Genomic DNA, 13,815 nt, shown 5'->3' with positions numbered 1-13,815 from the left:
GATTAGAAATGAGTTCTAGAAGAAACAAAGACCAGCCTGGACAGCTACTCTTTATCCCTGTTTCTTAGTAATACTGATTGGATGGATGACTAGAGAGAAGAGTGGGATTAGAGGTACTTTTACTGGCAGCTTCCCACAGGAGTGTTTAGGGTCTTTGGGGTGAAATAAGACCACTTCCTACAATTTCCTATCTGCCATTATGTTTTATGTTTGCAAACCTTAAAGATAAGTAATAGAGACTAGAAGAAAATGATGTCAATAATCAGATAACACTGTTTCAGAGTTTCTCATTGAATGTTGTTGGACTCGGGTAAATCTATAGACAGTTTTCTACTGGCCTACTTTCCATGGGTATAGCTGATTTGTATAACTTTCCAATCCATCTTCATTAGGTTTCTCTCTTTCCCAGCTTCCATGAGTGTTGGTTAATAACTTAGGAATAAACATTGAAATGCAGGAGGGATTTCACACACTTGTCATTGGTGACACCTTCCCCTGGACTCTCACACTGGCCCTGACAGAAGATAACGTGGGCCCTGGGTCAGATGGCTGTGTCATTTACGCTTAGCCAGAGGTCCCCTTCTCCATGCCTACTGTGGGCCCAACACATAGTAGGCCTTCCACAAATGTTTATGGATTGATGGATTGGGTTAACCATCTGTGAACTGAGTGGATTGGAGCAGATGAACTTCCTGTCAGGTATGTGTGGTTCTTCAGAAGCAGACCCTAAGATGAGGATTTGCATGCAAGTAACATGTGAAGGAAGGACTTCCAAAAGAAATAGGTGAGGGAGTGGAGGAGGCAAGCTGGGGAAGAGGCAGAAGCCAAGCAAAGGAGTGATTTCAGGCAGAGCCACAGCTTCTGCTTGATCCCACGGGGAGGCTCGAGAGCCAAGATTATACCTCTGAGTTTGTACTTTCTCAGGGGAAGGAGCTGGGCTTTTCTATTCCACTACCAGCCCTTGTTGGCCAAAGGCCACCCTAGGGGGATGTGTGGGCCCCCAGGCACTTGGAGCTCTCAGCAAAGTGGGCAAAGTGGCTCCAGCTGCCCAAGGGATGGGCTCTGAAGAGAGTCAGACCGGCTGGCTGGTAAAAGCAAGAGCACAGAAGCCAAGGGAGGGGTCCAGAAATGGTTAGAGACCTCGGAGGGTACCACCAGCATTCACCACAGCCTCTTCCGGCTCCACAGTTGCAGAAACATGGCAACGTGTTCACGTTTGTTATGTGCAAAAATTCACAGTTTGAGAATTCGGAGAGACATCCCTGTAATACATTTGTCTTTAATAAATATGGCTTTGTTCCCAGGAAATAAATTTTTCCAGTGGTAAATCTGGCTTTAAATGACCATGGTATATATAATTTCTGCATTTAAAAAATTCCATGTGGTTGTTTCTAGGGATATTTGGACTTTTCTGTTCCAATTCTACTATGCTATACTTGTAGAATTGGACTAGAAAAATGCAGTTAACTACATACTAGATCCAAATCTCCTCCCGATCAGTCATGGTATTAATTTCGTTTAATATTGATGTTTTGGACATTATTCATGGCATGGTTAAAAAGCCATAAAAATAAAACTTGAAGCATATGTTCCTGGGCTCATTTCTGAACAAATATCTCAACAATTAAAGAAAAAAAATACTGAAAATAAAAGAAACTAAAGAGGTCCATCTCCTCATGATCCTGGAACCACTGAGGGCAGAACAGTCGCTCAGATTAAGACATTTCACTTATAAAGCTTTAAATTAATCTGGCTTCCACTGAGGGCAGGTCAAAAAGGCACTTGAAAGCAATGCAAAGTGTTGGTTTTGGACCATTTTAATGCTAAAACACATATTTAAGCTATTTACACAAGATAAACTAACAGTGTTTTTGGCCAAGGGCCTGCCAATTAGGATGTTAAAAGAGCAGGCATAAGAAACCATGAGTTGTTTGGGATGTAATTTGAGCCTGTTCTCTGGACCAGTGTAATTGTGAAAGACCAGCATGTTCCTTTCTAGGACCAGGGTGTTTCTGTAGGCTTATGGGGCTTCTGTGTGTCAAAACTACTCTTGGAGCTGTTTATCTTTGTGTAGAAAGTGACTGGCAGGGTTACTGAGATACCGTTTGGCTAACAGAGTTACGAGATGTAATAATTCAACTCACCTAGAAAGAGCAATGACTGATTATTAAATATACCACAAATACTTCCAGTCCTAATGAAGATGTTGATGTTGATAAGGATAATGCAGAGGAAGAGATGGAGGATACTTTGCCAAGACTCTTTCTGTTGCTGGAGTACCCTGAGAGCTTTGAACTAGCTTTTCTTTCTGCCTGAATCTTGTTCTTCCAGATGGTGTCATTGTTGGTTCCTTTCTTCATTGAGGTATAATCCAAAAGTCACCTTCTCTATGAGGCTTTCCTAGGGTTGATCTAGTATTGTTTTCCCTGATACACAGACATGCACTATGACATTCTCTGCTTTATTTCCTTTATAACACTCATCACTAATGTTGTTGTATTGTCCACTTATGCTTTTACTTATTTATTGTGGGTCTCCCCTAGGCTCACCACTCTCATTTATGGAGGCTTCAGATTCACAAAACAACTACTTTCTTTTCCCATCCATGGCTCCATCGTGTACCATGAGGGGCCCTTGTGCATGCATGTGGACAAGACAGCTTGCCCATCCAAGCCCCATCCAACACACCACCATCCCTGTAAACGCTGAGATATGGCACAACAAAAAGAACTGGTTGCAATTTACTTTGAAATTTATTTTTTAAAAAATAGATAGGTTTATGTCTGGATAGAGTAATGGCTAGATATGTGATAAAGCAAGTACAGTGAAATGTAAATGGTATTGTAAAATCTAGGTGGTAGATATACAGGTGCTTGCTTTTTTTTTATTTTTCAAGTTTTCTGTACGTTTGGAAATTTTCATCATACAAAGTAGGAAGAAACACAAAGAATAAAAGAACTGGTTTGGAAGTCAGGAGAAGTCAGGAGTCAGAGTTGATTGGGTCCCAGCTCTGCCATTCACTTGCCATGTAACCTTGGACAAATCTCAAACACTGTGAGAATTATATTAAAAAAATAGTTTGACTATCTATTAGTCAGGACTCTTTTGGTTGGAAGTGACACTAAGCCATCTCAAACTAACTGAGAGAGACAGAGAGAGAGAGAGACAGACAGATAGATAGATAGAGATTGATGGGCATACATAACTGGGAGGGAAAGGCTTCAAACCAGACCATTTGAAATTTCTCCCCATCTCTTGACTCTGCTTCTCCTCATGTATTACCTTTAGCTCTTCTAACTCCAGATGGACTTTCTCCATGCAACAGGGAAAGGGAATGGCCACAGATTTTACCTCTTTCAATTTAATAACCTAACGTGTAAAAGAGGATCCTCTCTTCAAAAATCCATAATATAAGATTCTAGGGAAGAATTTGGATTGGCCTGAAATGAGTCATGAGCCTAGACTTACAGCCCCAGGTATAGTATGTAATTAGCCGAGCCTGGGTCACATGCTCGTACCTGGGTCAGGCTGCCAGGGCACTGACTGGAAGACCCAGCAAAGCCACATAAAATGGGGGTGGGGATCAGTTTCCATAGTCCAAGGGATGTTATTACCAGGGAGAAAAGGGAAGGGATGCTGGAGAGAGAAAAGAAAACAAATGCCTACTATAGCCTGGCCTCTCTAAGGAATCTTTTAGCGCTAATATTTTGTAGGTGCTGATCAGACTGCTATGTACCTTATATATACTCAGAAAGCGTTTGTCAAATGAAAGAATATGTTAAAAAAATACATAAAGCCAGAAAAATGACAAATTATTTAAAATGTTAGTAATGGGAAAATTCTTTAGATATCAGTTAGCTTAACTCCTTCATTTCACAGATAAAGGAAAATGAAGCCCCAAAAGCTTAAGTGATATTCCCAAGGACATGTGGTTACATCTAATACTCAAGCATTCTGATCCCCCATCCTGCCTCTCCGTCTCTCTTTAAAGCATTCTTATTTCAAACAGATTCCTTTTGCCCTCAACTCTCAGTAGATACCACACAGGCATCTTGATAGCAAAGAAAATAGAGACTAAAAATTACAAAGAAAAGGAAAAGAAAAAAAAAATCCACCTTTGTTTAATTGTTATTCTGATGAGTTAAGCCTTGGATTCAACACAGGCAGGCTCTCCTAATAGAAAAGAAGACAGATTCATTGGCTGCTCCCACAGTCAGCTTGTGGATAAAAGTGTGTTTATACAGCTGGATGGATCTAGAAGGAGCCAGGACTGAAAATAGTCAGTGAGCAGGCTGATGGCAGGTGACAGCTGGGAGCATCTGTTTCCCATTAGAGACCCTAGGCTACAATCGCTCTGTCCTCTGACCCCTGGGCCCACCTTCCCTGGAGGCCTGGGTGTGTTCCCAGGTCCCAAGGTGCTGACAGCCAATTCACTTGCTAACACATCCTAAGGAGGCTCATGGGTTAGAAAGCTCTGGTCTGGGATTTGGAAGGAAATCTCAGAATTCAGATTGGATGGATCAAGTTATTTATGTTCAGCTACTAAATCACACATTAATTCTGTCGTAGAAACTGTCAGAAAGAACAGGTCATCTATTTCCTTCCCCTTGCCCTTCCTTCCTTCCTTCCTTCTTTCCTTCCTTCCTTCCTTCCTCCTCTCCTTCCAATTTTTAGCTAAGCGGGAATATTGGAAGAGACTGCTACCCTTAATTTTTTGTAGAAAAGCAGAATTATGCTGCTCCTAATTTTTCTACAGCAGTTAGCCACCTTGGCCAGCATCTTGAAAAATATCTTGAGTCCTGTCTGCAAAATGAGCTTCATAGAAATGAATATAAGGCTTTGATGGTAAACAAAAGATATGACTGGATGAAGGAGGTCAGTCTTAATTTGGGTTCCCCTGAATACAGACCCTGAGAGAGGATCAAGTGCAGGAAGCTTTTGGCAGGTGGTTTAAGGAAGCGGAAGTGAGGGACTATGGAGACTGAGGCAGGGAGGCAGGAAAAGCCAGTGAAAGGATGCTTCATCCATTGCTGCTGTGGGCAACCCTGAGAACTCTGAGAAGCTTACAGAATGCCTTCCAGATTGGCCTGAAGGACAGAAGGCTGGAGCCTTTAAACAGCTCTTTGGCTGAGTGTTGCCCCTAGGGGGTGTTACTGCCCAAGCACTTCCAGGGTGTGCTTGAGCATTAACTCAGAGCAAGCTACTGTAGCACTGGAAGTGACCCTGGGCCAGAAAGCAGAAAGACAAGGAAGCTGACAGTGCAAGCTGGAGCTGCCTGCTGGAGATGAACTCAGAGTCAGCCAAGGAGATGAGGTACAGACACCAGAGGGATCTGCTAACAAAGTATGAGCAGTCAGAATAAATCCAGATGAACTATGGATTCATTAGTGATTGGAATATGGGATGACTTAAATACTATTCTCTCTACTCTTTTATATCTTTGAAAATTTCCATAATAAGAAGTAAAAAAGAAAAAGTGCAGCTTAACATAAAATTTCCTCCAATGTCATCCTCACACTTAAGAGAAACATTGGAATAGAAGCTAAATAAGCTTGATTTCCCTGCCACTCCCTTAATACGGTTAGGTGCATTCTTCCTTGTAAAGATTACAAAGGAAGGAAAAATGTTAGTGGTTCTAAACTATATAAAATAATATGGGTTAATAGTTCCAAACAAATGATATGCTTTAAATTTGCTGAAACAGCATTGAATTTACAGAAATAGACAATATTGCATAGGTAGATAATAAGAAAAGGAAATCATAGGGAGGGGGAAGATCCTGACTGGTCCTATTATTTTAGGCAAAGTTACACTCAAAGCATCCTGAACAATGAGCATATTTTGTTTTTTGCAGTCTAGCATTCATGTCTCCTGCTCTTGGAAATGTTTCTCAATTTCCTCTCCTCATTTTATGCAGTTTTTGTGGGATTATGAGTTTGAGGATCTTGTCTTCTCTTGGACAAGGTGTGAACGCATGATCCAATTTATGCCATATATATGTTTTATCCTGGAATTTAAATCTTGAAGAAAGAGACACAAGTAGCAGAAATAGATGAAATTGATTCATCCCATGGTTGTCCCTGGAAAAGCTTGTCCATTAGTAGTTGCTAGGTAGCTAGAACTTTTCTGGTTCCTATCTTTTCTGAGAGTTTTCCCTGTTTCTGTGAGCTACCCCATCCATTTAATACATTCATTTTTTGGCTTTACTTGGCCAAAGGGGGTCTTGGTCACATGCAACCACTGAACCCTTACTGAGTATGGCAGTTTGTCTCCAAGAATGCCGCCCTCAATCCCATCCCCCTTTACAGGCACGGGCCATTGTCCCCATCAAAAGGTGGAGGGAATGACACACTCCTTTAAATCAGATCTGGCCTTTGACTGGCCTTCCATATGGCGTTGTGTGCACTCTGCTGGTTCTGGGTCTAGTTTAAGAGGACTGGCAGTGTCCACTTCCTTTTTCTTAGAATGCTCATCGGGAAAGTCAGTTGCCATGTATGATGTCCAACTGCACTGTGACCTCCATGTTGTGAGGAAACCCAAGTCACACAGAGAGGCTGCAAGTGGAGAGATGCCCAACCAGTGTCCAGCTGTTCCAGTTACACCAGCCCAGCCATCAGACATTGAGTGAAGAAACCTTCAGGTGACTCTAGCCTCAGTTGCCATATGACTACAACTGTGTGAGAGACCCCCAAGTGAAAACTGCTCAGCTGACCCCAGTCAACCTCTAGAACTATGAGCGTTAAGAATGTGTTCCTAGGTATAACAAAAGACACGTACTAGGATGGTCTTAGCAAAACTATTTGTATTAGTTTCCTAGGACTGCTGTAACAAAGTACAACAAACTGGGTGGTTTAAAACAAGAGAAATCTATTTTCTCACAGTTCTGGAGGCTAGAAGTTCAAAATCAAGGTTTCAGCAGGGCCATGTTCACTTTAAGACTCTGGGTATGATCATCCTTGCATTTTCTAGCTTCTGCTGGTAGCCTTGATCTTGGACATTCCTTGCCTCGCAGCTGCATCACTCTGATCTCTGCCTCTGTCGTTAGGTGGTATTCCCTCTTTGTGAAGTGTCCATTTTATTACACTTATAGATTCTGTGGTCAGAAATTCAGACAGGGCACAGTAAGGATGGTTTATGTCTCTTCCCCAAAGCCTGGGCCACTTTTCTGGCACTATGAACGGGAGATCCTTTCCTCCATCTTCCAACAATACCCCCCTTAGCTTTTTCTGAGCCCTACTGCAGCTTCCTCAAGGCCTTTTAGGCTTCTGCTAACATTCTCCTGTAGGATCCTCTCCCACCCCTGCTGCTTCACAGAGTCTCAATGCCAGTGCCATATGGTTTACTTTTGTTATGTTATTATGTTGTTTTGTTATGACAGATTCCACTTCCAAGTAACAAAATCTGTTCCACTTACGATTGCCGTGTAATAAATTGTTACTGTTACGATGTAATAAACTTTCCCTCCTACCCCTAGAAGTCAGTGGTAGAAAATTAACAAAGGAAAAGCTACACAAGAGCTGGTAAGCTGTGGCAGTGCTGTTGGAGCCTGTGATAAGTACTGGTAGAAGTATAAACATAGACGTGTAAAACAAAAACAATTTTATTATGCTCACGGGTTCTGTGGATCAGGGTTTGGAAAGGACATGTGGAGAAGGCTTGTCTCTGCTGATGATGTCTGCAGCCTACACTGGGAAACACACAAACCACCTTCCATAAGAACAGAAGGCTGGAAGTTAATCCAGGATTAGGGACTGGAATCTTCCAAAGGCCCATTCACTTACTGGTCCAGCAGTCAGTGCTGGCTGCCAGCTGGGACCTCATCTGGGGCTGCTGGTCACAACATCTATACATGGTCTCCTCGTGTGGCTGCTTGGGCTTCCTCAGAGCATGGTGGCTGGGATTCAAGAGTAAAGTATTCCAAGAGGGAACCACAAACTGCATTGCTTCTGTGACCTTTCCTTAGAAGTCACCTAGAGTCACTTATCCTACAAGTCAAAAGCCAGCCCAGATTCAAAAGGAGGGAACATAGACACACCTTTAGATGGGAGGGGTATCAATATGCAAATATGATCGTTGTCACTACTCTGTTCAAAATGATATAGTAGCTGTCCACAGACTACAGGCTAAAATCCAAACTCCACAGAATGGCATAAGATCTCCATAATTTATTCCTCACATGACAGCTAGTACTTTCTTCCACTTTATGATCCCTTAGTTATGAGCTATTTAGAGTTCCCAGAATTCAGTCTTTTGCAGGTCTTTGTGGTTTTGCATATGCTGTTCTCTCTGCTTGAAATGCTTGTCTCTTCTTCCTGACTTTTCCTTGCCTATTCCTGTGCTTTCTCAAATACTTTTATATGTTACATCTGTTATAGTCAAGTACTAATTTCTTACTCATTGCACTTATTATTATACAATGCCAATATGCTAAATATTTTACATGCATTACATTAATTATTCTCGAACAATCCCATGAAGTAGGTTGTTACTTCCATTTTCCAGATAAGAAAAACAAAGTTAGGAAAGGTTATGTAACTTGTTCAATATTAGGCATCTAGTAAGTGGCACATCCAGGAGATAGACCCAGGTTTATTTGATTTCAAAGTCCTTCCAAATAACTACTATCCTATACAGACTAAATTTATAATAATTGTATCAGCAGTTATCTGGCTTTTCATCTCAGGACAACTTTTTGCTCCTAAAAATAATGGAGAATGCTCCAGATATTTTGTTCATGTGGATTATATTTATTAATATTTACCGTATTAAAGATTAAAACCAAAATATAAAACAATATTTTTGTTTAAAAATAAATCCATTGCATGTTAATATAAATACTGTATTTTGATAAATAACTGTATTTTCTGAAAACAAACAAAAAAGGTAGAGAGAAAAGTGTTATCTTTTGCATTTGTGCAAATCTCTTAAAAGAAGCCAGCTATATTCTCCTTTCTGCCTCTGAATTCAATTTGATGTGATATGTTGTGCTGGCTGAAGTATGTAAAAAAAAATCCAGCCTCCCACAGATTGTAGCTGGAGAAGGACAGAATATTTTAATGGCCTTATCAGATAATTGTGCATACTTTTTTTGGATAGTACACCAAAACTGAACAGGTGGTGGTTTTTTAAAAGTTAGTTGCAATATGAAATTTGAAATCCTATCTATGAAATTTTTGCACATTTTACGCTTGTAAGAGAATGAGAATAGGAAGATAAATAAATATCTTAGTATTATTATAAAATAACAGTTTGATACTAATGATCCCCTGACATGGTCTGGGGACCGAACATACACACACACACACACACACACACACACACACGCATATATAAGATTTAAACTGTACATTACCTGAGGACAAGTTGGCCTCTATTATCCTTATATATGTACACCTGTGGAGGTATAGCTGCTTCTTTTTTTTTTTTTAAATTTTATTTATTTTTTATACAGCAGGTTCTTATTAGTTATCTATTTTGTCCCAAACTCCCAATTCATCACACCACCCACCCACCCCCACCGCTTTCCCCCCCTTGGTGTCCATACGGTTGTCCTCTACATCTGTGTCTCTATTTCTGCCCTGCAAACCGGTTCATCGGTACAGTTGTTTCTTGATGGTGTCACCTTTGGGGCTGGGTGTGCTTGGCTCTGGAATTGACTATTTGCTGACCTCTCTGGTCCTCCAATCCTTCTTCTTTTTTTTTTTTTTTTTGCGGTACGTGGGCCTCTCACCGTTGTGGCCTCTCCCGTCGCGGAGTACAGGCTCCGGACGTGCAGGCTCAGCGGCCATGGCTCACGGGCCCTGCTGCTCCACGGCATGTGGGATCTTCCTGGACTGGGGCACGAACCCGTGTCCCCTGCATCGGCAGGTGGACTCTCAACCACTGCGCCACCAGGGAAGCCCCCTCCAATCCTTCTTTCAAGCCTTCACACCCTCAGCACCTCTCATGTATAATGCATAAGATCTAATTAATTATCTGTTCAATACATGAATGTCTATATTATATAGAATTTACCTTCCAATTGCACAGTACTAATTTATTTTCCAAATTTTAATAACAGTTACTCCAAGAGCAAACTGGACATTTTTGGTTTATTTAATACCATTGTGTCATTTATTTGAGAAAGAAGTTTGAGTCTTTGCATATTTTATAGTAACAAGCCTGAACTTAATGTTTGTTTTTTTTTTTAAGTAAAATTTATTGATTACTTATTATGGGCCTGATACTTTCCTAAGTACTTCGCATACCTTATTTATTCCATAGAACAGCTCTATGAGAGATTCTGTTATTTTCCTCATTTTACAAGTGAGGAAACTGAGTCACAGAAAGATTGAGTAAATTGTTCAAGGTGACTCAATTGGTAGGTGGTAGGGCTGAGATATGAACACAGATTCTCTTGCTTCTAGAAACCTTGCTCTTAACCACTGCACTACCTCTGTCTATCCTGACTTAAACACATTTTTTTTCTTTTTTAAACCACTTATTTTAATATAGGGTCCTACATTCCATTTTAAAATTCTGTTTTTATAGATAACTTTCACAGTAGACCTTTTTATGCCCTTTTATTTTTGTTCATAGAGAAAAATATTAGCAGAAAAATATGTTGGAGAATACAAAAGTTAATAAAATGAATTTGGAATTACTAGCAGTTGAAAAGTCTTTCCTGTACAATTAACACAAATGTTTACCTAGGAATCCCAGGGGAATCAGTTCTGGGGTCTCCCATACTAGCCCCAAATTGCCTTCCTGACTCTTATTCTTTTTTTTTTTTTTTAAATATTTATTTATTTGGCTGTGCCGGGTCTTAGTTGTGGTACGCGGGATCTTTGTTGCCACATGTGGGATCTTTGTTGCGGCATGTGGGATCTTTAGTTGCGGCCCACAGGATCTACAGTTGTGGCATGCAAATACTTAGTTGCGGCATGTGGAATCCAGTTCCCTGACCAGGGATCAAACCCGGGACCCCTGCGTTGAGAGCATGGAGTCTTAGCCACTGGGCCACCAGGGAAGTCCCCTGACTCTCATTTTTGATTGCTGGAGGTACACATCTTGATTGCTCCTCCTTCTGAGGCACTCCTTCCATCACCCTCCCCAACCCACCTCTGCAACTAGGCTAAAGAGAAAGTCCCTCTGTTTCAGTGGTTCTCAAATTTTATTTGTGTCTGATCCACTCAGACAGCTTGTTAAATCAAATTGTTGGGTCCCAAACCCAAAGTTTCTGATTTAGCAAGTCCGGGGTAAAGCTTAAGAATTCACATTTCTGCTATGAGTCCAGGTGATAGGACCACACTTTGAGAGCTATCCAGAACTACTCCTTTTAATCTCTGCTTCCCAAGACAGGTTTAATGGTGGTTATGAAATGGAGCAGGACCCTATGGTCCTTGCCCCCATGTCCTCAGCCTGCCTTTTGTCTGTGGAAAAACTTTAGCTGAAGAATAAGTTTAATCGGAGAAATGAGAAAATGCAGAAACAAAGGAAAACAGTCAAAGGAGACCGAATAATAATAATTTAGTCATTAAGCATAGTCAGGGACCTTTAGTTCCTTATCAAAGGCTATAGATAATATTCTGAGCCATATCCTGTGAGCTGTCTTGTTCATATTCTGAGCCATATCCTGTGAGCTGTCTTGTACATACTGAAACCCCCGCCAGGTGGAAGAAGTTGACTACATGATGACCAGACTGTAGCCATGACATAAGTTGCCACAATTCCAAGAATTGGCCTCAAGGAGATGGGAACAAACCGACCCTGGAACTGAAGACTGACTGTACTTAAAGCAATCCAGATGAACACTGGTCAGATCCCCTCATGATTAAGATGACTGTCAGAGCTGACTGTGCTGTTTCTGCATGTAGCCCCCTCCCTTCACCTATAAAAGCTCTTGCTCACTGATTGTCAGTCTGGGGAAGTTGGCCTTTGGACAGGCGTTGCCCCCCGGCCCGCTTGCCAACATCCAACATCCAACATCCAAAATAAAGCAAACTTTCCTTTCCACCAACCTTGCCTCTTCTTTATTTGCTTTTGAGCGGCAAGCAGCCGGATCCCACTTTCGGTTACAGTTACATGGTAACTATTCATGTTAATAGTTACAAGGAAACATTAAGGAGATTACATAATGTTACTAGGTCTTGGTCTTAGATGCTAGAGGCTAAAAGAAAGGCCACCGGCATTTTCCTTCTCCCCAGGGCAAGGCTAGCCCTTTCCTCCCACATGTAATCCAGGCAGAACTCTAGTTTTCCCTACTGTGTGGGGGGGCTGCAAGGATTGAATGAAATTAAGCTCTTAAGTGACATCTCAATAAATGATGACTAGTTTAACTTCATTCCGCAACACATCGCTAGTCTGCCGACCACCCAGATAAGACGATCACAACCTTCCGGCTCATTAAGAGGCGGGGTGAGGAGAGAGAGGCAACGGCGCCTGCGCAGCTTACGACGAGGCTCTAGGTGGTGTCCTCCCTGCACCTCCCCGACCAGGTGAACCACTCCGGGGCAGAGGGAGGAGACCAAGCAGAGTGTGGGCGCCTGCTTCCGGCTACGTGGTTATGCTCACGGCCAATGGAAAACCTTGACGTCACCTTCGCTTCCTCACCCTGGCAACGGGTGGGTGACTACTTCCGGTGCTGTGAGGGCTCGGGGCTGACGCGGGTGAGTGTCTCTCTTTCTCACGCTGTCCGCGCCCTTGCCGCCGACGTGCGCTGCCTCTCTCCGGGCGCAGCGCTCTCGCTGGGACGTCCTCTCCGGGGCCGGGTGCGGGCGGCGCGCAGGATGCCCCTTACTGGGGGCGGTGCTGGAGGAAGGGACTCGGGACGTCCCTCGTCCCCGACTCTCGGTCGCGCGTGGGGCCCGCGCCGGGCCCCTCCCAGCGGCTGCAGCTTGGCGGCTTCATTCCCTCTCCGGGGAAGGGACTGTCTGTGTGTGGGGAGGGAGTCCTTGCAGTCCTTCACCCACCTTGCAGTCTCGGGCTGCGGTTTCTCCGAGTTCGAGGCTCGTAGAGACCCGAGGGTGTGCGCCCTGGTCCTGCGTGGCAGGTGGGGGAAAGAAGCCCTATAGTGTAATAGAGGCCTGGTTAGAGTCCCGCGGAACGTTAGCATTTACTGCTCAGGTGGAGAAGGAAGAGGAAAGGACCAAGAAGATGGAAAAGGAGCAACTGGAGAGGGTGGAAAACAGGAACTGGAGGTGCCCTGAAAATAGAGGGCATCGTGTTTCCGGAAGGAGGGAGTTCAACTTGATTCGCCTCTGTAGGGGAGGGGAATGAAAGGTATTTTGGGGACCATGTGACTGAGATCATTGTATACTAAGCTAAGGAATTTTCATACACTTGGGAGTTTAATAATTTGCTTTTTTGTTTAAATAAAGCTTTCCCCCCACTTATACAAAGCAGTACATGCTTACTAAAGAATATCTGGAAAATGTAGAAATATTTAAAAAGAGATCATCTGTGGTTCCACCAGCCCCAGCCCAACATTTTGATCTCTTTCTTTCTACTTTTTTTTTTTTCTTTTGGCTGCGCTGCGTGCTTTGTGGGATCTTAGTTCCCCGACTAGGGATTGAACCTGGGCCCTTGAAAGTGAGAGCACTGGGAGTCCTAACCACTGGACTGCCAGGGAATTACCTACATTTAAAAAATAGCATATTCTTTTTTTTTTTTTTTTTTTTGCGGTTCGCGGTCCTCTCACTGTTGTGGCCTCTCCCGTTGCGGAGCACAGGCTCCGGACGCGCAGGCTCAGCGGCCATGGCTGACGGGCCCAGCCGCTCCGCGGCATGTGGGATCCTCCCGGACCAGGGCACGAACTTGCGTCCGCTGCATCGGCAG

At 42.9% G+C, this 13,815-nt stretch overlaps 1 protein-coding gene across 4 annotated transcripts in view; it reads left to right on the top strand.

Annotated features, from left to right (window-relative positions):
- The first annotated feature begins 12,608 nt into the window (after positions 1–12,608).
- The window catches only part of TASP1 (taspase 1), a 235,932-nt gene continuing 234,725 nt past the window's right edge, over positions 12,609–13,815 (top strand). For 2 of the 4 annotated variants that reach the window (XR_003793118.1, XM_029220392.1), the window contains exon 1: positions 12,629–12,647. The gene's annotated coding sequence lies outside the window, so the exon portion shown is untranslated. Of the gene's footprint in view, positions 12,648–13,073; positions 13,261–13,815 lie in introns of those variants that run through there. The other 2 variants (XM_029220390.1, XM_029220391.1) reach the window with 2 other exon arrangements.

Source organism: Monodon monoceros, unplaced genomic scaffold, assembly GCF_005190385.1.
Source record: "Monodon monoceros isolate NGI ecotype Baffin Bay Population unplaced genomic scaffold, NGI_Narwhal_1 Super_Scaffold_13, whole genome shotgun sequence".
NCBI classification, from domain to species: Eukaryota; Metazoa; Chordata; class Mammalia; order Artiodactyla; family Monodontidae; genus Monodon; species Monodon monoceros.
The sequence above is the reverse complement of the archived record's forward strand: the minus strand, read 5'-3'. Positions and strand labels throughout refer to the sequence as shown.